Raw genomic sequence first — 27,948 nt, 5'->3', positions numbered from 1 at the left:
TAGCAGCCACATACTATATAGCACAGGCCACATAGTATATAGGAGCCATATAGTATATAGCATACAAATAGTACTTGGCCTGTGCTATATAGAATGTGGCTGCAATATACATACATACATATTGTAGAATACCCGATGCGTTGTATATAACAGCCATGTAGTATATAACACTGCCCATGTAGTATATAATAGCCATGTAGTATATAGTACTGCCCATGTAGTATATAGCAGCCATGTATAGTACTGTCCACGCAGTATATAGCAGCCATGTAGTATATAGTACTGCCCACGTAGTATATAGCAGCCATGTAGTATATAGCACTGCCCACGTAGTATATAGCAGCCATGTAGTATATAGTACTGCCCACGTAGTATATAGCAGCCATGTAGTATATAGTACTGGTAACGTAGTATATAGCAGCCATGTAGTATATAGCACGGCCCACGTAGTATATAGCAGCCATGTAGTATATAGTACTGTCCACGTAGTATATAGCAGTCATGTAGTATATAGTACTGCCCACGTAGTATATAGCAGCCATGTAGCCCACGCAGTATTTAGCAGTGTGGCCACATATCCCTGTTAAAAAAAAGAATTAAAATAAAAAATAGTTACATACTCACCCCCTGGGATCCAACGGCGCTGTGGCGATGGGCGCGCGGTTGCCGCCATCTTCCGTTCCCAGGATGCATTGCAAAATTACCCAGAAGACTTAGCGGTCTCTCGAGACCGCTAAGTCTTCTGGGTAATTTCGCAATGCCTCTCTGGGACCGGAAGCTGGCGGAGGGTTCGAGCGCATCGTCGGACTATGGAGGGTGAGTATGGCAAGTTTTTTTTTAAATTATTATTTTTAACATTAGATTTTTTTACTATTGACGGTGCATAGGCAGCATTAATAGTAAAACGTTGGGGACACACAGGGTTAATAGCAGCGGTAAAGGAGTGCGTAACCCGCGGCATAACGCGGTCCGTCACCGCTGGCATTAACCCTGTGTGAACCCTCCCAGAGTGCATGATTTAAATCCTGCTTCACTGATTGGTCGCTCCCAGCCGGCACGACCAATCAGCGACATTGGCACGGGACTTAAATCCTGCTTCCTTGATTGGTCGCGCCCAGCCGGCGCGACCAATCAGCGACATTGGCACGGGATTTAAATCACGAAGAGCGATTTAAATCCCGCGCCAATGTCGCTGATTGGTCACGCCAGCTGGGCGTGACCAATCAGAGAAGCGGGATTTAAATCCCGCGGCAATGTCGCTGATTGGTCGCGCCGGCTGGGTGCGACCAATCAGCGAAGCATGATTTAAATCCCGCGCTTTATGCCGTGGTGTAACGCAGTCAGTTTAACGGACTGCTACAACAAAATGTGGGTGGCGGGTGCTGACTGGGTGGGGGAGTATGGAGGAGGCACTGACTGCAGGGGAGTAGGGAGCGGCCGGACTGTGCCGGTCACTCCCAAGAGTGCATTGCGGTCTCATGAGATGATGACATAGCGGTCTCGCGAGACCGCACGTCATCATCTCGCGAGACCGCAATGCATGGACCCGAGCGTCGCAAAGAGCGGGAAAGGCCTGGGCTGCATCTGGGGGCCGACGGACGGTGAGTATATAATGATTTTTTATTTTTTTAATTATTTTTAACATTGGATCTTTTTACTACTGATGCTGCATAGGCAGCATCAATAGTAAAAAAAGATGGTCACACAGGGTTAATAGCAGCGTTAATGGAGTGTGTTACACCGCGGCATAACGCGGTCCATTAGCGCTGCCATTAACCCTGTATGAGTATGGAGCGGGCACTGACTGCGGGGAGGAAGGAACGGCTATGTTGCCATCGGACTGCGCCCGTCGCTGATTGGTCGTGGCTGTTTTGCCGCGACCAATCAGCGACTTGGGATTTCCGTGACAGACAGAAGGACAGACAGACAGAAAGACGGAAGTGACCCTTAGACAATTATATAGTAGATAGAAAACACAGATGTATGCCTTACACATACACAAATGCACACATATAGGAATTGCAGTGCACAAATACACAGCCACAAACATGCAGTACACAAATGACGCATTTAGTAGACATACGCATATATTATACACATGTACACTGTATAGAGGACTGAGCAGCATGTATTCTCAGTCTCATGCAATCCGGTGGATGGCACAAGACCATCACTAAGATCTCCATGTGCAGCTCTGTGCACAGCAGACTGCTCCCCTCCCTCCTGTCTGCCGACTACTACATGTGCTCTGGAAGAACTTGCCCTCAGGAGGTTCTGAGCATCAAGCTTTTGATCCAGGGCTCAGGCCCCGAATGTAACTGCCTAGGAGCCGATGAGTAGAAGCAAAGTGAGAGGTCTGAACTGGATGAGACAGGCTGTCAGCATATCTCACCCAGTCCGGGCCCCTCCTCTATGTTTCTGCTCACGGGGCCACATACACAAGTAAGGGTAGAAATGTCTTGATGGCGACCTTGAAGCATAGTATTGGAAGTTAAAGGAACAGTAAATCTAGAAATAAAGTTGCCTTCGCTGTTTGATAGTGCTCATTCAGATGCGAGTATTAAAAGTCCATGTGTATCCAAATGCAAAATTGGTAGTAAGGACCAATGCAAGTCAATTTGCTAGTTCACATGAACGTTTTTATATGTGCACCAATAATCTGCGTATGAAAAAAATCACAGCATACACTACTTTAATTTGTATTTTCAATCAGACTCATCCATTATACATGAATGGATGTGAAAAAAACGGATCACATCCAGGTTACCATCCATATGTTATGCGTTTTTCACGGATTCTTTACAATTAATACCATGTGAAACTGTATTAGTCTTTTAATATTTATTAAATTGTTCATATGTAAGGATGGTGGACTGTGCTGTCACGTGCCTGCCTCTGAAGATACCAATTGCATATTGTGTAATGTGAATTATGTCATGCATCTTTGAAAATACCGTGTCATGTAATGTATTGTGTATAGAGTGTGTTAAGTAATGTACAGTGCAGGACACAGTATTAGATAGATAGCATAGGGATAGATAGTTTATGGTAGTTTAGGCAATGACAGTAGGGTAAGACAGGGTTAAATCTTGGGACTAGCTCATAGTGGGAGGGGCTTAGAGTTATTGCAAGTGACTGCTTCCTGTAGTTAGTGAAATATGGTTTGGAGAGTGAAGAGAGCAGTGCTGCTGTTGGGGTGATCCATAAAGGAGAGTAGACATAGGGCCAGGGATAGTGAGATTCTGAAGAAATCGATGAGAAAGAGTGGCCTTCCAGAAAAGCGGTGTAACAGAGTTACTGCGACAGAGCAGTGCCAGAAGACCGCAGCGTCTGATGCTTCCTGCTTCGACGCTGAGAAGTACTTCTACAGTGTATTAAATGTGTTTCTTTTCTTTCAGCAGGACAAGGGTTAATCGGATAATGTGGAAATCCCTGCATTCAGCTGTGCTCGGTTAGCCATTCCTCTCTCCTATAAAAGCTAGACCTTCTGACCAGGTTCTTGTCTGAGTTAGCACTTGCTACATAGACCTGGAGTGAGAGGAGCTGGTGTGGATAATGAGAGCTGGAGGAGTTTATTGTGCGACTGTTGCTTGGTTTGTACGCTTGGAAATTCCTCATCCTTACCTGCCTTATTTTCTCCCCCCATCCTTCACACCCTGGTAAATACCTCTATTTGTGAGAGTATATTTTGTGTGAGTGGAATTTTCTTTTACCCACATTGGTGTACTATGGTACACAGTAGTGCCTCTCTTCCCCGGGTGGGGGAGGGGACAGACGCAAGGCTGCAACTAGGAGACAGGGCAAGGGCGGATGCCCCGGCATCCTCGCTATCTGAGGTATCCCGAGAAACAGGGTGAGCTAGGGCGCCCTCTAGTGCTAGGGCCAGGAAAGGTGCCCCTGGTCCCATTGTACTTGCCAGTCCTATCATGACAAGCATCCTTGTATAGGATGACGAGTCACAAGAAACCATGAGCTTTTAAACACCTAACAGACCTAAACATGATTAAGTCTGTGGGACTAATGGGGTCACAAGCAGTAGATCCAAGGAGCCGGAAGAGGAAGAAATAGGATGCACAAACGATGAGCGAGTGTCTTGCTGATCAGGACTGTGGCATTGAAGCTGGGTTGTGTGTTTCAACGGGCCCTGGAGTAGACTACAGAGGAAGGATACTGTGTGCGTTAAAATGCTTTGTACTGCAGAGGAAAGGTCATGTTCCAGGCCGGGGTTTGTTTCTTGTTATTTTCTCCCCGGTCTGGTCATGCGGGGGTTAATCTTCGTTGCCTCATTTTGGGCGCTGTGTGGCTATTTCAGTCTGCTGGGGCCTGCGGACCAATGTCAGTGATAGTTCATGCTTCCAGGCTAGAGCAGCTGACCTTTTGATATGGTGTTTGTCCTGTGTCCATGTACTCTGTTCCTGTGACTTCCCTTTCCTGCCTTCCTGCTTTGCCTTAGTGTTTGCTCCCTGTTCTTAGACCTTTTGGTATGTGACCCGGCTTGGCTATTGACCTGTTTTATTGTCTCTCATCTCGGTTATATCTGCTCCCGTCTGGCTTTTGACTTCTGGCTTGTATTTGACCATGTGTATTGCTGTGACCTCTGGTACTTCTTGTCCTGATCGTTTCTGACTCGGCTTATCTGGCCACTCTTTCGCCACTTGGTGACGCTTGTGCTGCTGCTCAGTGGTGTTACGCTGTGTGTGCAGCCTCTCTTCCCTCACCAGCATCCCCTGCTGCAGGTTGTGCACTGCAGCAGCATTACACATAAGACTTTTTACATGCTATTCAGTAGCATAGCTACCGGTGGAGGGGTGGGCAGATTGCATAGAGAGGTCCACCCAGAGCTACAATACCCTTAACTGTATATGAACGCCAATATAGTTAATCTCTTAGACCACAGTTCTGTAGACTGCAGGTTGTTTTAAGCCTGCTGTCTATGGGAGGGTCAAGTCACCGATGCACGCGCATGGTGTCAAAGTCCAAGTATGGTGACATCATCGTGCCACGCCGGAACTCTGATGTCCTGTGCATGCGTCAGCAATATGATAGCATGTAGGTCCGCTCAAGCCTCGCGGGTGGAGTCGTCAGGATCCTGGATTAGCTGAGTATATGATTTTTTTATTCTAATTAAAATTTGTGGTGGCATCATAAACAATGGGGGATCCTTTTATAATGGGGAACCCTCATACATTATAGGGACTACTGTGGGGCCCTTAGAAAGTGTGGTGCCCATTCTACAGTTTATCGGCTAATGTGGAGCCCATTATACTGTGTAGGAGCTAAAGTTCAGACCATTATACAATTTCGGAGCAAATGTGGGGCCCATTGTACAGTATAGGAACTAATGTGTGGGCAATTATACAGTTTGAGAGCTAATGTCAGGGTATTTATACAGTATAGAAGCTAATGTGGGGCCTATTATACAGTAGAGGAGCTAGTGTGGGGCCCATTAAACAGTGTGGCAGCTAATGCAGTGGCCATTATACAGCTTGAGGGCTAAAGCAGTGTTCATTACACAGTTTGGAGGCTAATGCACGAGCAGTTATACAGTTTGGGGGCTAATGTGAGGGCAAATATATAGTTTGGGACTTACTGTGGGATTCATTATACAGTCTGGGGGCGAAAGCAGTGGCCATTATACAGTTTGGGGGCTAATGTGAGGGCAGTTATACAGTTTAGCAGCTAATGTGGGGCCCATTATACAGTTTAGGAGCTAGTGTGGGGCTCATTAAACAGAGTGGGAGCTAATGCGGGGGCCATTATACAGTTTGGGAGCTAAAGCAGTGGTCATTATACAGTTTGGAGGCAAATGCAGGAGTTTGGGGACTAATGTGAGGGCTATTATGCAGATTGGGACTTACTGTAGGATCCATTATACAGTTCTGGGGCTAAAGCAGTGGTCATTATACAGTTTGGGGCTAACGTGAGAGCAGTTATACAGTTTGTAGGCTAATGTGAGGGAAAATATACAGTTGGGGCTTACTGTGGGGGACATTATACAGTGTGGGAACTAATTCAGGGTACAATTTTATAGTTTGAGACTTACCGTTTTTCCCATCATACAGTTTGATGGCTAATGTGAGGGCCATTATACAGTTTGGGGCTAATGAGAGGGCCATTATATAGTTTGAGGGCTAACACGGGGCCCATTATAAAATTTGGGGGATACTGTTGGGGCCATTATACAGCGTGGAAGCCAATGTGGAGGCCATTATACAGTTTGAGGGCTAAGGCAGTGGCCATTACATGGTTTGGGGGCTAATGCTGGAGCAGTTATGCAGTTTAAGAGCTAATAAGAGGGCAATTAAACAGTTGGGGCTTACTGTGGGGTCATTATACAGTATGGGAACTAATGCAGGGGCCATTATACAGTTCAAGCACTAGTGTGTAGACTACTGTGTAGGCCATTATACAGTGTAGATTCCATTATATAGTGTGGGTTCTACTGTGGGGGCCATTATACAGTGTGAGGGCTCCTGTGGAGGTCATTATACTGTGTATTGCGGGGAGTAGTGAGAACATCATACTCTTTATAAAGGAGCTGTGGGTTCACCAGTGGACATTATTAAATGTAAAATGGACACTCAAGAACCATTATTGCTCAGAGCAGGCCTGCGCAAACTGTGGCCCACTGGCTACATCCCGCACTCTGTTTCTATACGGATCGCTGACACTCACAGCTAGTGGGTCGGAAAGGACTGATCTACGATTTCTTAGAATCGACATTCTGATTGTAGCTCCACCCATCTCCTCATTGATGGATGTGGGACTGCTCAGCTTATTTGCAGAGCTGCTCACAATTCTCCATGAGCATTCAGAAGGAAAGCTGGGACTGCAAACACCCATCTGCTGCACACATAATGCTTCTAAGAGGAGCAATGATAGTGTATTAAATGACACCTAGGGGCGGCATTGTGTGTCTGCTGTGCTGATTAGATCATAGCACTGCATTCATTCACATGTAACCCACTAACTGTCAGATAAATGCTGGGACTGCAATTTACATTCAGGGAGAGCAGCTAATTAGCAGCAGCCACATCTCACTACTCCTGGCAGCTCAGGCTGATAGGAGACAACGCCTGTATTCATAGTGAATAATGGCCCCAAAAGTTTCCTCTCTACTGTTTCCTCTCAGTTTCCTCTCTACTCTAACTTCCTGTCTGCTTTTTTTTTTTTGTCTTTTTTTATTTTTTTAATAACAATGATGTTTCGTGCATTTTGGGATACACCCACAGGATGTCATCAGGGGGCAGAGGCTGTAGCCACTGCCACAGCTGCTTTCCCTACCTTTAAATAAATAGTCATCAGTAACATCTGTTCCAGTGGCTAGTCCCTGCTCCTGCATTCTTTCCTTATAATTTGCACTGAGAGTGCACTCTCATGCTGGCTCTTCACTTCTCTTTGGAGCCGGCATGGGAGTGCACTGTCACTGTCATTCAAAGGAATACAACACAGGGAGCTGATACTGAATTTACAACCAACGCATGCTCAGTAGATTACGGATGAGCCAAGCCCCTTAAACAGACATCACAGATGACGCTCCATTTCAGGGAGAGGGCAGAGATTGAGGCAGTGACCCCAGGCTCAGAGTGACCCCTGGCTCAGAGTATTATGGTCGTCAAAGTGGCTAAATATGGTCACTGGTTTAGGGCATTTGCACAGGAAATAAATATTTTCTAGGCAGCAATTTTACCATCCAGAAAGCACAAGGGAGGCATTAACCCCTTTACCCCCAAGGGTGGTTTGCACGTTAATGACCGGGCCAATTTTTACAATTCTGACCACTGTCCCTTTATGAGGTTATAACTCTGGAACGCTTCAACGGATCCCAGTGATTCTGACAATCTTTTCTCGTGACATATTGTACTTCATGATATTCATAAAAATTCTTTGATAGTACCTGCGTTTATTTGTGAAAAAAACGGAAATTTGGCAAAAATTATGAAAATTTCGCAATTTTCCAAATTTGAATTTTTATGCAATTAAATCACAGAGATATGTCACACAAAATACTTAATAAGTAACATTTCCCACATGTCTACTTTACATCAGCAACATTTTGGTTAGGGAGTTATAAGGGTTAAAAGTTGACCAGCAATTTCTCATTTTTACAACACCATTTTTTTTTAGGGACCACATCTCATTTGAAGCCATTTTGAGGGGTCTATATGATAGAAAATACCCAAGTGTGACACCATTCTAAAAACTTCACCCCTCAAGGTGCTCAAAACCATATTCAAGAAGTTTATTAACCCTTCTGGTGCTTCACAGGAATTTTTGGAATGTTTAAATAAAAATTAACATTTAACTTTTTTTTCACAAAAAAATTACTTCAGCTCCAATTTGTTTTATTTTACCAAGAGTAAGAGAAAAAATTGGACTCCAAAAGTTGTTGTACAATTTGTCCTGAGTATGCTGATACCCCATATGTGGGAGTAAACCACTGTTTGGGCGCATGGGAGAGCTCGGAAGGGAAGGAGTGCCGTTTGACTTTTCAATGCAAAATTGACAGGAATTGAGATGGGACGCCATGTTGCGTTTGGAGAGCCACTGATGTGCCTAAACATTGAAACCCCCCACAAGTGACACCATTTTGGAAAGTAGACCCCCTAAGGAACTTATCTAGATGTGTTTTGAGCGCTTTGAAGCACCAAGGGCTTCACAGAAGTTTATAATGCAGAGCCGTAAAAATAAAACAAAGATTTTTTCCCACAAAAATTATTTTTTAGCCCCCAGTTTTGTATTTTCCCGAGGGTAACAGGAGAAATTGGACCCCAAAATTTGTTGTCCAATTTGTCCTGAGTGCGCTGATACCCCATATGTGGGGGGGAACCACTGTTTGGGCGCATGGGAGGGCTTGGAAGAGAAGGAGCTCCATTTGGAATGCAGACTTAGATGGAATGGTCTGCAGGTGTCACATTGCGTTTGCAGAGCCCCTAATGTACCTAAACAGTAGAAACCCCCGACAAGTGACACCTGTCATGATCCAGTTCTGAGATTATGTTCAGCTCTCTTGTCTCTGGACTGGTCATGTGGGAGTTAATCCTCTCTGCCTCACCCTGGAGCTGGCTGTGCTATTTAAGTCCTCTGCAGCCTGGGGGCCAATGTCAGCTATAGTTCATGCTACACTGTTTGAGCTCCTGACCTGATCCGTTATAGTGTTCCTGTTTGCCTCTGACTGCCTGCACCCGTTTATGACTTGTTCTGACCTTTGGCCTGTACCCCGACTCCGTCTCCATCTCACGTTTTGGTTACCACGTTCCCGGTAGGTTCTGACGTCTTGCTTGTCCCCGACGATTCTCTGCTCGCCCCTTCTGTACCGCGCCGCTATCTCCGTGTATGACCTTGGCTTGTTTCATGTCCCTTTCATTACCTGTGACACCTGTGTTGTTGCTCAGTTTTGCTGCGCTGTGTTTGCAGCCTCCTTTCCTTTGCCAGCACCCCCTGGTGGAGGTTGCTCTATATTGCACTGCAGCAGCACATCACAACACCATTTTGGAAAATAGACCCCTTAAGGAACTCATCTAGATGTGTTGTGAGAGCTTTGAACCCCCAAGTGTTTCACTACAGTTTATAACGCAGAGCCGTGAAAATAAAAAATCTTTTTTTTTCCCACAAAAATTATTTTTTTGCCCCCAGTTTTGTATTTTTCCAAGGGTAACAGGAGAAATTGGACCCCAAAAGTTGTTGTACTATTTGTCCTGAGTACGCTGATACTGCATATGTTGGGGTAAACCCCTGTTTGGGCACACGGGAGAGCTCGGAAGGGAAGAAGCACTGTTTTACTTTTTCAACGCAGAATTGGCTGGAATTGAGATCGGACGCCATGTCGCAATTGGAGAGCCCCTGATGTGCTTAAACAGTGGAAACCCCCCAATTATAACTGAAACCCTAATCCAAACACACCCCTAACCCTAATCCCAACAGTAACCCTAACCACACCTCTAACCCTGACACACCCCTAACCCTAATCCCAACCCTATTCCCAACTGTAAATGTAATCTAAACCCTAACCGTAACTTTAGCCCCAACCCTAACCCTAACTTTAGCCCCAACCCTAACTGTAGCCCTAGCCCTAACCCTAACCCTAGCCCTAACCCTAGCCCTAACCCTAACCCTAGCCCTAACCCTAACCCTAACCCTAGCCCTAACCCTAGCCCTAACCCTAACCCTAGCCCTAATGGGAAAATGGAAATAAATACATTTTTTTAATTTTTCCCTAACTAAGGGGGTGATGAAGGGGGGTTTAATTTACTTTTATAGCAGGTTTTTTAGCGGATTTTTATGATTGGCAGCCGTCACACACTGAAAGACGCTTTTTATTGCAAAAAATATTTTTTGCGCTACCACATTTTGAGAGCTATAATTTTTCCATATTTTGGTCCACAGAGTCATGTGAGGTCTTGTTTTTTGCGGGACGAGTTGACGTTTTTATTGGTCACATTTTCGGGCACGTGACATTTTTTGATCGCTTTTTATTCCGATTTTTGTGAGGCAGAATGACCAAAAACCAGCTATTCATGAATTTCTTTTGGGGGAGGCATTTATACCGTTCCGCGTTTGGTAAAATTGATAAAGCAGTTTTATTCTTCGGGTCAGTACGATTACAGCGACACCTCATTTATATCATTTTTTTATGTTTTGGCGCTTTTATACGATAAAAACTATTTTATAGAAAAAATAATTATTTTTGCATCGCTTTATTCTCAGGACTATAACTTTTTTATTTTTTTGCTGATGATGCTGTATGGCAACTCGTTTTTTGCGGGACAAGATAACGTTTTCAGCGGTACCATGGTTATTTATATCTGTCTTTTTGATCGCGTGTTTTTTTTTTTTTTCTTACGGTGTTTACTGAAGGGGTTAACTAGTGGGCCAGTTTTATAGGTCAGGCCGTTATGGACGCGGCAATACTAAATATGTGTACTTTTATTGGTTTTTTTTTATTTAGATAAAGAAATGTATTTCTGGGAATAATATTTTTTTTTCTTTTCATTATTTAGGAATATTTTTATTTATTTTTTTTTACACATTTGGAAAATTTTTTTTTTACTTTTTTACTTTGTCCCAGAGGGGAACATCACAGATCGGTGATCTGACAGTTTGCACAGCACTCTGTCAGATCACCGATCTGACTTACAGCACTGCAGGCTTCACAGTGCCTGCTCTGAGCAGGCTCTGTGAAGCCACCTCCCTCCCTGCAGGACCCGGATGCCGTGGCCATCTTGGATCCGGGCCTGGCGCAGGGAGGGAGGTAGGCAGACCCTTGCAGCAACGCGATCACATCGCGTTGCTGCGGGGGGCTCAGGGAAGCCCGCAGAGAGCCCCCTCCCTGCGCGATGCTTCCCTGCACCGCCGGCACATCACGATCATGTTTGATCGCGGTGTGCCGGTGGTCAATGTGCCGGGAGCGGTCCGTAACCGCTCCTGGCACATAGTGCCGGATGTCCCCCCGTGAGCACGGCCGATCGCGTATGACGTACTATCCCGTCGGTGGTCATAGGGGCCCACCCCACCTCGACGGGATAGTACATCCGATATCAGAAAGGGGTTAATACTATGATAGGGGCACAGGGGTGAGCATTACTATGTGGGGCAGTGAGAGGATCACTGTTTTTGTACCACACAGCAGGTGCTGTAATAAAGACACACCGTATATACTCGAGTATAAGCCGAGATTTTCAGCCCATTTTTTGGGGCTGAAAGTCCCCCTCTCGGCTTATACTCGAGTCATACTCAGCAGTTGGCAGGGGAGGGGGAACGGGGGCTATCTAATTATACTCACCTGCTCCTGGCACGGTCTCTGCAAGTCCCTGCTTCCCGGCGCACCAGCTTCTTCCTGTACTGAGCGGTCACATGGTACCGCTCATTACAGTAATGAATATGCGGCTCCACCTCCCATAGGGGTGCAGCCGCATATTCATTACTGTAATGAGCGCTAACGGTGACCGCTCATTACAGGAAGAAGTGCGGCGCTGGGAAGCCAGGGACCGCTAGGGGCAGGTGAGTATAATGGGCAGGGGGAGCGCTGCGCTGCGCGATATTCACCTGCTCCTCGTTCCGGGCCCAGCTGCGTCTTGTGCATCCTCTGCAGCGACGCTCAGGTCAGAGGGCGCGGTGACGTGGTTAGTGCGCGCCCTCTGCCTGAACGTCAGTGCAGAAGACGCTGAAGACCTGAAGACAGAGCGGCGCCAGAACGAGGAGCAGGTGAATATTGAAAGTGCCAGGGGCCTGAGCGACAGAGAGGGGAGTATGTGATTTTTTTTTTATGCAGCAACAGCAAATGGGGCAAGTGTCTGTATGGAGCATCTTATGATGCCATAACGTTTGTGCAACACTATATGGGGCAAGTGTCTGTATGGGGCCATAACGTTTGTGCAGCACTATATAGGGCAAATATCTTTATGGAGCATCTTATGGGGCCATAATTAACGTTTGTGGAGCATTATATGGGGCAAATATCTTTATGGAGCATCTTATGGGGCCATAATCAAGGTTCATGTAGCACTATATGGGGCAAATATCTTTATGGAGCATCTTATGGGGCCATAATCAACATTTGCGCAGCATTATATTGGGCAAATGTGTCTATGGAGCATCTTATAGGGCCATTATTAACCTTTATGCAGGATTATATGGAGCATCTTATGGGGCCATCATAATCTTTATGGAGCATTATATGGGGCTCCTGATTCAATATGGATATTCAAAAACACTTAACCTACTGATGTCTCAATTAATTTTACTTTTATTGGTATCTATTTTTACTTTTGACATTTACCGGTAGCTGCTGCATTTCCCACCCTAGGCTTATACTCGAGTCATTAATTTTTCCCAGTTTTTTGTTGCAAAATTAGGGGGGTCGGATTATACTCGGGTCGGCTTATACTCGAGTATATATGGTATATGGCAGCAGCGGCTCAGTATTGGGGGTATAAGTAAGATGAGGTGCTTGTGCAGGTTGGGAATAGATGGGGACGATGCTGGAAATGTGAGAAGTCAAATGTGTCTTTGTTGTAATCTCTTCAGATGAGTTGTGGCTGGAAGAAGTTGCCGTGTTGGTCTGGGCCAAATAGAAAAGACGTAAAAAATGAACGACTCCATCAGAAAGAACATCAGTTGTTAGTCACTATATATACTGTAACTGTAATGTAATAACTTGTATGTTCTGCAGGACTGGTATCTACTAGTGATGAGCAAGTGTACTCGGATAAGGTGTTAACAAGCAAGTAATCCCTGCGTCTGTTGAACAACCGCGAGACATGCAGCCACAGCGACTTTAACATAGTATTAGAGGACGCCGAAGATGCTCTATTAGCACTCGAGCATGCTGGGATGACATCTTATCTGAGCACGCTAGCTTGCTCATCACTAGTATCTACCACTATATGTCACATATAGTGGTAATATCAGTTTGCCACCATTGTATAAGGGTTATCAGTTAGGGTCTCACTCAGATGTTTTGTGTCCCAACCCTGCCCCCGAGGTAAACCCCCAGCTACGCCTCTGTCGCTATCCCTTGTACATAACGGTTACCAAATTACCGTTCAGTAGAGATTTTGTATTTGAACGGAAGTCTCTTTTGTTGAACTGTGGAACCTATGGTCCTGGCCAGCAAATACCACCGCCTACAGGCAGCCAGCACTGGGGTAAAGCCCTCACAGCACGAGTCCAAAAACCCAGCCAGGACTCGCCGGGGCGTAAAAGGAGGAAACAAGTGCCTCGCTCACAGATAACGCCTTGTGCAATGCTACACATATAAAACCAAATGTACAAAACAGACACATGGATGTAAAAAAATGACACACAAATCCAATATGCATATGAAAACAAACACAATATGGATGGAAAAAACTTTTTTTTCTCGGCGAAAAGTAAATGATTTTGCAACTCATTTTTTTGCCTTGTCCTGAAACAGTCAGTCTTAGGGCACTTCAATACCCGGCCCTGCACCCGACACTCAGGAGCGGAGCATTCAGCTTCCTGTATTGCTATGTGGCCGCATGCTCCACTCCTGAGTGCCGGGTATTGACATGCGAGACTCATCCGAGTTTCTCGCAAGAGAGTATGAGCCCTTACAGAAATCCCTTAGAGAACACAGAGGACAGTATCCTACTCATTTGTTCCACCTTCTGTTAGTGGTTTACTAAAGCATTATAACCTTAGCAAAAGAGGTGGGGCTTAGACTCATGTCATCTTGCATGAAAGGCACAGCAATAAGGCTGTAAAGTCACAGAGAAGATTATGAGGGTAAAGAGGTGAGGGCATGGCTGATGGAACACAGAAAACATTTATATTTTTCTCAGTTTTATTACCATATATGAGACTTGTATCATTTGCATTTCACTTGAAGTTTCGCTCATCTCAACTCACAAGAACCTGTATAGCCAGAAAATATCATCTTATTGAACTTTTTTAAGACCATTTTCTCATAGTGTAAACTTTGTATTTTCTCCCCTGCATTTATGGCTGATTTCACATGGTCCGTGTTTAGATCCGAATACGCAACCTGACCAGACGATATTATTGAGGCAGTACTCTCGGGACAGGAGACCTGGCAGCTGGGCCAGGTGTTGTAATGTGAGCAAGGACATGTGAAACTGGCCTAGCTAAAGGTGGGCCAGTTCACCCCAGTTCTCTTGAGCCAGCTAATTTTGGAAACCAGGAGAGGCGTGGGATCTTATTTGGTTCCTTTTGGGCTATGTGCACACGTTGCGGATTTGACGCTGCGGATCTGCAGCTTTTTTCCATGCGTTATACAGTACCATGTAAACGTATGGAAAACAAAATCTGCAATGCACATGATGCGGAAAAAAACGCGCCGTAACGCAGCGGTGTTTTTTCTGCAGCATGTCAATTCTTTGTGCGGATTCCACAGCAGGTGAGGGCATGGCTGATGGAACACAGAAAACACTTACTCCACAATAGAAATCCACAGATGTAAAACAACAGGTGGAATCCACACAAAAACCACGGTAAATCCGCAGTAAATACACGGGTAATCAGCAGTGCGGTTTACCTGCGGATTTTTCAAAAACAGTGTGGAAAAATCCGCACACCAATCCGCAACATGTGCACATAGCCTTACTGGGATTGTATACATGTCTGCAGAGATCTGCAGACCAACACTGCTTGGGCAGAGAAGCACTAATTAGCTCCTTGCCGCGCATCGAGCAGCATGGATAACAGAGAAGGCGTAGAAAGCAGCCAAACTGAGCGTTTCTTTTTGGAACAGGGAATAGCATGGAGGTGGAGTGGAGATGGGGCAGTAAAAAGAAGAGACAGTGAATAGAGAGTAACTTGTGGGGGACAATGGACATGGGCAGCTTGGGAGGAGGACCTTGAAGAAAAGACAGAATGCAGAGTACAGTGTAGAGGAGGCAACATGGATGGAAGATAGTGTAGGGAGGGCATTATGAGGGGATTGCAATGTTGAGATGGCATCGAGTAGAAGGGAACAGCATGTGGGGGTCAGATTAGTGAGTAGATAGCATAGATATGTGGAGGCCATAAGGGTGGGAGAAAATTGATGTCAGTGTCATGGCGGCATCTCACACGCTTGCTCAGTGCCACCCTACTCACCATGGTTATCGTGCAGCGTCTCCTTGCGTCAGACCAGCTCGCTAAGTTTTGTCTCTTGCAGCACTCCTCAACACCACTGCATATGAATGTGTTTTCCAATTGGCTTTAGGGGGCGTGGTTGGTCCCTGCAGGAAATTAACCCTGATGCGTGTGAGTTGCCTGCCAGGGCTGTGGGGTACTCGGTACCGGGTCCGGTACTTAAAGGGGATGTCACTGTGGCAGTGACTCGGTCCGTGGCCCTGGGTGCCCAATTAAAGGGAAGGTCTTTAAAGGGAATTGTAATAAAGTTTGTGTTTGTGACGCCACCTGTGGTATTCGGTCAGTGGGGACCGACGCTGCTTAAAGGGGTCCTCTGGGGTGATGTTATGGCAGCTAGATGGTATAACTCGCCACCGGTGAAGTTGGGTCCCCAGAGCTCCTGGTGTGTAGATGAGGATGATGGGAGGTGCAGTAAACAACGGAGGACACAGGTTTGCAGTCTCTTTACCTGGTTTACTGAAGGCTTTAGGCAACCACAGTCCAGGGCACCAGATCACAGGTACAGGCAGGGTCCGGCCGGCTTGGAAGCGAATTCAGAGTCCCCTTCACCAGGTGGAGTTAAAAGCCTTCCTATTAGCGTGGTGATGTTGTAGTCCCTTACTGCCTAAGGCTTCTGGCAAGGTCCTCACAGTTCTCTCTGTCCTCCATGAAGGTTAGGACACAAACCCGTATGACAGGTGGCTCGAGCCTTTTTACAGGGTCTCTATCACGACCTGGGCTCTATGTGTCACTGTGTCTCCTGGATATTAGGGCAGACAGGTTACTTGTAATAATCCAGCTGTCCTGCCGGTTTCTGCTGTTCCTCCTTGAGTCCGACACAGCCTCGGTCTTCCAGCTACCGGAATCTGCGCTCGGCCAGGGAGGTAGCCCAAATGCTGTTATGCTCCCCTGGTGTCACTCTCCTGTGCGCTACTCTCCTGCACACTCACTAACGCTGTTCTTTCATTCTTGTTTTCTCAATCGTGGAGCTGCAGCACCTCTGGCTGCAGGGCCCCAAACACATCTCTCTGCCCCAGACTGCTCCACTCTGCTGTCAGACTGACTAACTTTCCCTCCAAGCCAGAATCTATATTAGAGAAGTTCCCCATAATCTGGGTTCGCAGCTCCCCCTTCTGGCCTGGAGTGTGAACATGTGTGCATTGTGATTACCTGATAAAAGAGATCTTCCTTCGCCTCCAAGCGTGACATCACTCTCCCCGTGAGGAAAGCAATACCACTGTAACAACCAGGACCCTGGAGTGTTAGGCTACTTTCACACTAGCGTCGTTCAACGCACGTCTCAATGCGTCGTTTTGAAGAAAAAACGCATCCTGCAAAGTTGCCTGCAGGATGCGTTTTTTCTCCATAGACTTTAATTAGTAACGCATTGAGACGGATTGCCACATGTTGCATCCGTCGTGAGACGGATGCGACGTGTTTTTGCAGTCTGTCGGGACCAAAAAAACATTGCTTGCAACATTTTTTGTCCGTCGGGTCCGCTTTTTCCGACCGCACATGCGCGGCCGGAACTCCGCCCCCTCCTCCCCGGACCTTACAATGGGGCAGCGGATGCGTTGTAAAACTGCATCCGCTGCCCCCATTGTGATTTTACTTCACAGCATGCGTCGGTACGTCGGCCTGACACACTGCGACGGGCCGTACCGACGCTAGTGTGAAAGTAGCCTTATACGTGCTTTAGAGATCAGGTTCCCCAGCCTATACTGCGCCAGTAGGCAGCTCCTCTTACCACTCCTGGCCCAAACATTGGTTCCCAGTTGCTAGCCTCTGGTTCCTGTGGGCACATGTTTATTTTGTCTCTCCTGCTATTGACCTGGCTCATCTATCATTTATTCTGACCTCTCTGCTCCTGACCACTGCCATGTGCATCGAACCTGTGCTGAGTGTCGCAACCTCGGATTGTCAACCACACCATTGTCTTTGCCCTTTTGCACCTCATACCTGTGTCAGCTTCTGCAGTTATGGGGACAGCCCTGGAGTGGTACCTGGTGTCTACCAGTAGCCCAGCCTACCCTCACCATCAGAGGCCCTGATGAAGAACCAGTAGACACCTAGACATGCCCCTCCAGAATAAGGGAGACCCGTGGCACAGTGGGTCCACACCCATCAGCATTACATTACCATCAAGCCATGGAACCAGCTGACAAATCAGGACCCAGTGAACTCAAGTCTATAGGAGATACATTCTCAACGGGAGAATCAAGACCAGCTGATGCAGGCAATTAATGTGATGGCAACTCAGCTTCGGGGTTTACCCACTTCTGTATCCTCTCTGTCTCGCGCTTCTACCGTGACAGGTCTGCCTTCCTCAGCATCACCGGCACATGCCACTTCACAGCTAATTTAGCGTTATAATGCCACAGCGGATTCTGGGTGCTCATTCAGATAAAGGTAAGTTCAAGCATATGTGTCAACTGTTAAGAAGAAGATCACTCACCATCCGCATATTTTTCAGTCTTTATTATGACATTAAGGGTACCGTCACACAGTGCCATTTTGATCGCTATGACGGCACGATTCGTGACGTTCCAGCGATATCCATACGATATCGCTGTGTGTGACACGCAGCAGCGATCAGGGACCCTGCTGAGAATCGTACGTCGTAGCAGATCGTTTGGAACATTCTTTCGTCGCTGGATCTCCCGCAGTCATCGCTGGATCGGTGTGTGTGACACCGATCCAGCGATGCGTTCGCTTGTAACCAGGGTAAACATCGGGTTACTAAGCGCAGGGCCGCGCTTAGTAACCCGATGTTTATCCTGGTTACCATCGTAAATGTTAAAAAAACAAACAGTACATACTTACATTCCGGTGTCCGTCAGGTCCCTTGCCGTCTGCTTCCATCACTGAGTGACTGCCGGCTGTAAAGTGAAAGCAGAGCACAGCGCGCTGTGCTGTGCTTTCACTTTACGGCCGGCAGTCAGTCAGTGCGGGAAGCAGATGGCAAGGGACAGACACCGGAATGTAAGTATGTACTGTTTGTTTTTTTTTACGCTGGTAACCAGGGTAAACATCGGGTTACTAAGCGCGGCCCGGCGCTTAGTAACCCGATGTTTACCCTGGTTACCCGGGGACCTCGGCATCGTTGGTCGCTGGAGAGCTGTCTGTGTGACAGCTCTCCAGCGACCACACAACGACTTACCAACGATCACGGCCAGGTCGTATCGCTGGTCGTGATCGTTGGTAAATCGTATAGTGTAACGGTACCCTTTAGTCAATAGCAGGACAATATCGGGAGAACAATGGTTCCAAGAGAAGACGGCCGTTTTGAGCTGCCGCGACCCGTTAAGTCATCATGACCCGTAGAAGCGCGGCAGCGCAAAATGGCCGTCGTCTCTTTGAACCATTGTTCTCCCGATATGGTCCTGCTTTTGACTTAATGTCATAATAAATACTGGAAAATATGCGGATGGTGAGTGCTCCAGATCCACTTAACTCTCCACACTCATCTTTTTTCTTCAGACTAGACCAATATTGCGGTCATGGCCTCTTTGCTGTCCAGACAAGCTCTGCCTTAGGCAAACCCTGTTTGGGAGTATGGAGGTCCTGAGATTCGCAATGTTGGGAGATTCTTGCAGATGTTTTTGGCAATTTTCATGGAACCTGGTGGCACCACATCTTCCGCCTTGTCCCTGCTGATTCTTAGACAGGGAGCAGATACCGTGGCTCAATATGCTTATGTAACACCCCAGGTAACCCGTTGTTACAGTGGGATTCCTTTCCTCACGGGGAGAGTGATGTCATGCTTGGAAGCGAGAAAGGATCTTTTTAACAGGTAACTATCACATGCAACACTGTTCTAACTCCAGGACAGAAGGGGGAACTCTGAACCCGGTTTCAGGGGAGCTTCCCTAGATAATATATATTCTGGCCTGGGGGAGGAGGTAGATAATCTGTCAGAAGAACAGAGCAGAGTGGAAGTAGACAGATTTCATCAGCTGACATGTGTCCCTAAGGCTGCCGTCACACTAGCAGTATTTGGTCAGTATTTTACATCAGCCAAAACCAGGAGTGGGTGATAAATGCAGAAGTGGTGCATATGTTTCTATTATACTTTTCCTCTTAATTGTTCCACTCCTGGTTTTGGCTTACAAATACTGATGTAAAATACTGAACAAATACTGCTAGTGTGACGGCAGCCTAACAGCCGCAGGTGGTATCGAAATCTCTGACAGCGGCACTTAATGGGATCGCCCCAGAAGCGTGCCACTAATCCCACCCATTGGCACCCGTGTGACATGACTGCGCGTCATCGATGGGCTGGAATGAAACCTGGGATCTGCAGCAGACCCCTGTGGTTGTCATTGCCAGATTGCTATGAGCACCGCCCAGCAGTCGGCGCTCATAGCAAGTGAGCATTTCTGCTACATAGGGCAGGGCTGAAGTCCTGCTCTGTGTAGCACAAGTGATCGGATGATCACAGCTTCTAGTCTCCCATGGAAACTATTGAAACCAGTGTAAAGTGAAAAAAAAATGTTTTTTAAAATATTTAAAAAATATAAAAGTTTGAATCGCCCCCACATTCACCCCATTCAAAATAAAACAATTAAAAAAATTTAAAATACACATATTTGGTATCGCCACATTCAGAATTAATCCAATCAGTAAATGGCATAGTGAAAAAAAATTAAAAACACCAGAATTACATTTTTTTGTCGCCGTAACATTGAATTAAAATGCAATAACGGGCGATCAAAAGAACGTATCTGCACTAAAATGGTATCAATTAAAATGTCAGCTCGGCATGCAAAAACAAAAAAAATAAGCCCTCACTCAGCCCCAGATCATAAAAAAACAAACCTTGGATTTTTTTTCACTGCTTAAATAAAAAAACAACCTATACATGTTTGGCATCTACGAACTCGTAATGAAGTGGAGAATCATAGTGGCAGGTCAGTCTTAGCATTTGCTGAACATGGTAAAAAAAACAGTTGTGGGCTGGCATTGCATTATTTTTGAAATTTCACCGCACTTGGAATTTTTTCCCCATTTTCCATGATATGGTAAAACCAATGGTGGCAATCAAATGTACAATTCTTCCTGCAAAAAACAAGCCCTCAAATGGCTATATTGACAGAAAAATATAAAAGTAATGGGTTTGGGAAGCAAGGGAGCAAAAAACAGAAACGCAAAAACGGAAAAGGGCTGCATCGTGAAGAGGAAAAATGAGCACAATTGACAATATTGAAGTTTTCAGTGCTTGTTTCCCAGCTTCTTTATACAGATTGATGAAGAATGATGGGCACAGAACAAACATTAATAAATTAATCTGTTCCCCTAAAGTATCATGTTAACAGCAGAATATCAGCAGTTTACATCGGGTGATGTGCTGCTGAGAACAATGATTTTTGATCTGCCATAACCAATCTTATCACCCGATTAATGAGCCCATTCGTTGGGTGATTGCCGACAAGTTTTCTATGGACTCTTGTCTGTGAATAAATGGATGCTAAATACACACAATATGTGACACAAGCACAGCATGTTTCACACACATATATACACACACGCATGTATAAACCAATCCATGTCGACTGCACCACCGTATCACTTGTGGGTGCATCAGTGACTCTGCTTTCTATGGCCCTGGCCTGTGTTCCATTGTAAAGGGTGTTCCAGTACTGACATTTACCCTACCACTCTGTATTAATGTGTAATATACAGCATATAACTGTATATAGTGTATTGTACGATATTTTGCTGCAGTTTAGGGTAAGTGCAGTACCTGAAGGTGGACACTAGATGGGGGTACATTAGTGTACATCAGGGGTGTCAAACTGCATTCCTCGAGGGCTGCAACCAGGTCATGTTTTCAGGATTTCCTTGTACTGCACAGGTGATAATTTAATCACCTATACACATAATGATTGCAGCACCTTGTGCAAAGCTAAGGAAATCTTGAAAACATGCATGGTTTGCGGCCCTCGAGGAATGCAGTTTGACACCCCTGGTGTACATAGTTTTCATAGGAGGAGTCTACTGTGGGTAAGCCAGGAGCATTTCCTAATCATAGTCAGTAGGTCCAGGGAGCCCAGACAGTCCTGTAGTGCTTAGAGTCCGGGACAGCACACAATGCTCACAAGATAAGAGCCCAGCTGTCCGGAGCTTGAGTATTGGAAATTGCAGCAGCATAAGAATATAGGTGACTCCATCATGTGGCCACTTACTACGTGGGCAGATGCCCTTAAGTCTGTTGCGAAACGGACAGGGGAACCCCTAAAAGTAGTGAAGCTGGACAGGTAAGATGCTGTGGTCTCGGACAAGACAACGACCCGGGTACATGTTGAAGGACATGAGGGAGAACACGGAAAAAGAAGAATATAAGCTGTGTATAACCCTATGTCGATGCTGTAATGGATCTGTATGAGCTGAGGAAAGAAACCAGTAAAGTTGTCTGCTTTAAGTTGAACTTGGACTCTGTCTCTTTATGCGTAACAATGCCCACAGCAGAACTTCAGTAGCCCCGATGGGACCCTGCTGGTGCAGAAGGTGAAGCAGAAGGTATGCTGAACAGGGGACATTGTATTCATGTGACGGGGACCATGGCGCGATTGAGCAATATATGTCAGCCACGGCCCTGCTACCCCTCACACAATCTCACACAGACCTGTCCTACACAGAGCTGAGGCTCTGATGTCTGCAAACCAAAAACTGATACACCAAAACTTTAGCTGAATGTCTAAATGGGAATTGTGGACATGGTTCACTCCGAAGACCCGGAGTGGAGGTAGAGATCCATCCCTCTACAATCCTACAGATTTCTTCAAAAATAAAAGCCAACGTTTCCTTCCTTAAAAGTTTGACCAAATGTTTTGGATGGAAGCTGGGACAGTTTTCATCCAAAACAGATAAAAAATTCTATTGTCTACAGCCAAGCCATCAGATACAATCGTATATGTTCCAACCCAATGGATAGAGATGAACACCTTGGTCGTCTCAGAAAGACCATTTTGAATCAGGGCTACCATCCAAGAACAATTCAAACCCAAATTACAAGAGCAACTAGAATATCAAGGAATCACCTACTACATTACAAAGCTAGAGAATAAAATAATCGGGTGCCTCTAGTAGTCACCTACAGACCAAATCTGGAGGTGCTAAGGGGAGCTGCATGGAAATTAAAACCTTTACTACAAAAAGATGTCCGCTTACAATCCATTTTTCCAGATCCCCCACTACTGGGTTTTAGTCAGCCCCCAAATCTAAGAAGCATCATTGTCAGAAGCTCGCTGTCCTCTCCAACAGCTGCAGGAACCTTTCCTTGCAACCAGAAAAAATTTAAAACCTGTCAATTTATAATGACCACGGACAAGATAAAGATCCCCAATTCACATCAGGACTACAAGATCCCAGGTACTTTCAGCTGTGTCAGTTCTAATGTGGTGTACTTAATTATTTGAACTAAATGTCCAACTGGAGGTCTGTATGTGGGGGAGACAGGGCAGAAACTGAGAACAAGGATGAACTCTCATCACCATACAATAAGAGAAAAAAGAATGGATCTACCTGTGGCAATACATTTTTGTCTCCCCGATTATTATTACATATTTCATTACGGACATTAAATTACTTGTATTAAAAGGTAACTTCAAATCTCAGTGAGACAGAAGGATCTGGGAATATAAGCTGATGATGACCTTTGTCACTCTCAGTGCAGGAATGAATTTATATCAACTAAGGAATTTGCTCCTCAGACCATGTGGGGTCACCATAACATAGAACCAGACCCCAATCAGAGGACAATAAAACATTCACACTCCTTATCCATTAACTGTTCCAATATTTATGGACATAACTGTTTATCACTCACCTAATGGTAATTCTGCTTAACGTCACCTGTCTTATCTATCGCATTTTTCTGTGCTGTGGGATGCATAAATATGTGATTCTTCAGAATTTGCTTTAGTCTTTGCCTGATGAAGAGATCTGAGTAGTTTCGAAAGCTTGCAATTTGTTGCCATCTTTTCAGTTAGTCATTAAAAGGTATCAACCACTGAGGACTCACAATTCTAAATATTTTTCTATCCACTGGCTAACACGGTACCAAGATATATTTCTTTCCTGACCAAATCCACACACTGTTTTATTTTGCATTATAACCACAGCTGTGGCTGTAATTACAATGCTCTCCAGTGGGTTTAGTATGCTTCTATGCACATCCTGAGGGCCACATAATGACCCTCCTATGTGATTCCCCTTCCTGTATACGCAGAGCACATATATACAGACTCATACTGTATATATCACCAGGAGCCCATTTTCTGATGTATTTACTAACATATTCCACCAAGAGCCCATACACTCTAATGTCCTCACTAATATATACCTACCAGGAGCCCATACATTCTGATGTTTTCACTAATCTATACCACCAGAAGCCCATACATTTTAATGTCCTCACTAATATATACCTACCAGAAGCCCATACATTCTGATGTCCTCACTAATATATACCACCAGGAACCCATACATTCTGATATACGCATTAATATATACCACCAGCCTAGAATGTATGGGCTCCTGGTAGATGAAGACATTAGAAAATATGGTAGGTGATAACTTATCTTCACTGGAAAACCCCTCTAAGTGTATGATTGGTGTAGGTTCATGAAACATGCTGTTCTATAATAACTTATGCATGGTTGTGTGCCCAGTAGCATACCCATCATTTATAGTGTAGCTGGTAGATATGCAAATGTAAGGAGGTGGTGGGGACCCTCACGTGCCTCCTCTCTCCTGGGCACTGTTTGCATGGTTACATGTGGCACCTCATTGTTATTGATGTGATGCAATGTTTATATACTGTAATGCAAATGCCAGGTCACCGCTGCTGGCTGCGGCTTTGGTGAGTGAGAAGCCCTCGCTCACCTCGGGTCCCACACCTCCTTTGGCCCTGATACTTCCCTTGGCACCATCGCGCTCCCCGACCGCCGCCACCTCCAACAGCAAATACCTGGAAGCCCCAGGTGCCAACTACAAAGGAACCCAGTGGGTCAGGGTGGTTACTGAAGAAAAGAAGAGTCGACAGCGCCGAATTTTAAAGGAGTCATGTCCGGCCAAATGACCAGCGGCTGGATCAAACATTTTAACCCCACCCGAGGGTACGGGTTCATCTGTGAGGCGGAGACTGGAGCTACAGTGTACATGAATGCTGGGTCCATTACAGCTAATGGTCCTTTGCAGGAAAGGGACCCCGTGACCTTCATCAAAGAAGAGGGACCCTGGGGGCCATATGCTTTCAGCCTGGAGGACAGATGAGCACGGGAAGCACAATATTGTATGCGGTAGCCTGCAGCAGTTGCAGCCACTGCAGTCAGCTGGGGAGCTGAGGCGCCTTTGGTGGATGCAGTGGCCACCGTCAGGCCACGGAAGCTGGAGGCAATGGGGGTGCTGAATTTCCTGCAGGAGAAGAGGAGAAGCAGGAAGAACAGTGGAGAATCCTCCTCCAGTGGGTCTTCTGGCCATACATTTATAGTAATCCGGGGCCTGTATCGACTGAGGTGGTCCTATTGAGAGAGTTGTGCCAGCTGCACAAAAAAGGAAAATGGGAAAAGAGACTGTTCCGCATCTCAGGAAGCCCTGGATTGCACCAGGACTAAGTGACGTTGGTGACACATACAGTCATGAGTAAAGGACTGCTGTTTTTGTTTCTCCCTTTCCTCATTTTTTTTATTTTACTTGCGCATGTTTGCACATCCTCTGCTGGACTGTGTGTGCGGCTGCTTTAAGAACTTTTTTAACCCTGAACTGTACATGTTTTTAACCCTGAACTCTCCCCTGCTAAAAGCAGCCTACATGTGTTTGAATGGGCCCGTGAACTACTAAAAGGAGGGAAGGGGATAGCTTGTGCAGGATGACCCGAGGAGCGAGCCGGGTCAGTATTGAGCGAAAATGGACTGTTGTCAAGTTGGCTGTTGGGCAAGCTTGTTTGTTTTATCGGTCCCCTATATTCGGATACCCAGAGTAGTAAGGGGCCACAGGACCAGGGTCAGAAGGAACCACATTAAATGAACTTGAACTTTTGTTTCGGAGCTCCAACTAAGTGGAGCCGGGGTCACGGTTGACCCACCAAAGGCATTGAAATGAGACTATTAACTTTATTGATGTCTTTATATGTACTGTTTTAAGCTTGCCAGTGAGGCCATGGTTGGGGATGACCATATTGTAGGAGGGAGGAGTGTAAGTGGTTGGAGGAGACCCTCATGTGCCTCCTCTCTCCTGGGCACTGTTCGCATGGTTACATGCGTCACCTCATTGTTATTGATGTGATGCACTGTTTATATACTGTAATATAAATGTATTTAATGCTTACTGTTTATAGTATTAGGGCTAAAATAGGATATAGGATAGCATAGGACAGTAGTGGGGTAGAATAGAGGGGGGAACATTAGTGATAGAGAGCAGCATAGAATAGAGTAGGAGATAGGCAGCACAGGGGTTAAGTAAATGAGAGAGACAGGACAGAGCAGGGAGTATAGTCAGGATTCTTCCTCACTAGAATGCCCGGGCAGCCTTGCCCAGGGCAGGGTGCATGCAGTGCATGAGACAGCTACAGGTCATGGGGATAAAGCTGCAGATGGCAGTAAGGGGCCCCTGGCTGGAGAATAGTACAGTCAGGCACCAGCTCAACAGGATCATCCTCAGGACAGATCTGGGGTCTACGACCGGGGCGGGATTCGGTAAAATGTTACTCCCAGCCCCTTTCCCAGATGGAACCGGACAAGGGGCTGACAGGATGCTGGTGACGCAGGAAATATGGAAGGGACACTGATTGTCCCAAGAGACAGCAGGGATTGCCAGGAGAGAAGAAGGAGAGGCTACTGAGGAAATGGAGTCTTCCCAGAAGGCAGGCAAAGTGCAGGATATGAGACTCTATGTGAAATGTGCTGCCAAAGTGATGAGTGCCCATGTTATCAGAAAAGTTGAACTGTTTGAAAAGGACTGTGACTCTGCAGTATTTTATGGAACCTGGAAACCTGAGGCTGGAGTGACAAAGACTGAGGGGACTCCAGCAATTAAAGTTAGTACTCTGCTGCACACATCACACACACTACAGAAAAGACTTTGTATTTCATCTGTGAGGCACCAGGCTGTGAGGACAGAACGATTCGTTGCCACAAATACCACCCTGGCCGCCTTACACCAAGTATATCTGTCTATAAGTAGAATAGTTATTCACTATGCAATTTCAGATTCAAGCCTAAAACAACAAGACTATATTTATTTGCAACAGCAATACCAAGTGGTTTCCCAAATGTAACAGGCAGACGAGTAAGCAGATGATACCAGTATCCGTTTCACCATATATGCCTACCAGGTGCCCATACATTCTAGGCTCAACCACACACACAGAGACACACACAGATAGCGATAAAGACAGACAGATACGCACAGACAATAGAAGACTTATCACCAGTTGACCTCCTCTTCAGTTCTTCCAACGCCAGGAGTACAGGACCTGTGGCAACATCACGGTCACATGATCCGTCACTTGATTGTAATGTCAGTGTGTCACCAAAGGTCCTGAAGCAATCTCCACATCAGAAGCTACACTAATAATGCTATTATCAGTATAGCTTCTGCCGTAGACACTGGGGTCCAAAATGGTGAGGTGGTCCTAGTAATATGCCCAGTTCCTTCCTCCTAAAGTCGTCCCTTTCCATCCAGAACGTTTATAGTGCATTTTTCCAAGGAAATGCTAAACATGTGTAAGATTAGAATAACCCTCTAATTAAAGAATATTGACTGTGATTACTCACTTGACATTGGCTGAGCGCTTGTCTGCTTTTCTGTATTTCTGAAGCTTGACTTTGCTGCTGTTGAGCCACTTGCTTTGCTACTTCTGTTAATGAAGATGCTGCTTCTGCCATTTCTTAAAATGAGAGGAATTTTAAATAAATTAAGAGGTATCTACCGAATAAGGCTATGACTACATGGCAGCATCGCATGACACTGAAATGGCAGCGACACATTGTAACATTGGATGTGGTGATTACCTATGATGTCGCTTTGCGACCTGCGACAGAGTCACATGTTTCCAAATGTGTCTGGTCAATAATTGCACGTGACACACTTGCCATAGACTTCAAAGTAAGTTGCACGTGACATACAAATCATCTGCGACTTAGCTGTTTTATTTACAGCAAAATTGAGCTCTAATATAGACGCATGAGAATTGCTGTCAATCAACACATGTCGACCTGTAGTCCTAGCTTTAAGGTTGAAATTTTTAAGATGAAAAAAAATAATGAAATTTATGTCCTAATTATCAAGTAAATGCTCAACATTGTATTGTCTATAGATATTGCAAAACTGCTGTCATGTTATTATATT

This window comes from Ranitomeya imitator, chromosome 3 (genome assembly GCF_032444005.1).
Source record: "Ranitomeya imitator isolate aRanImi1 chromosome 3, aRanImi1.pri, whole genome shotgun sequence".
NCBI lineage: Eukaryota > Metazoa > Chordata > Amphibia > Anura > Dendrobatidae > Ranitomeya > Ranitomeya imitator.
The sequence above is the reverse complement of the archived record's forward strand: the minus strand, read 5'-3'. Positions refer to the sequence as shown.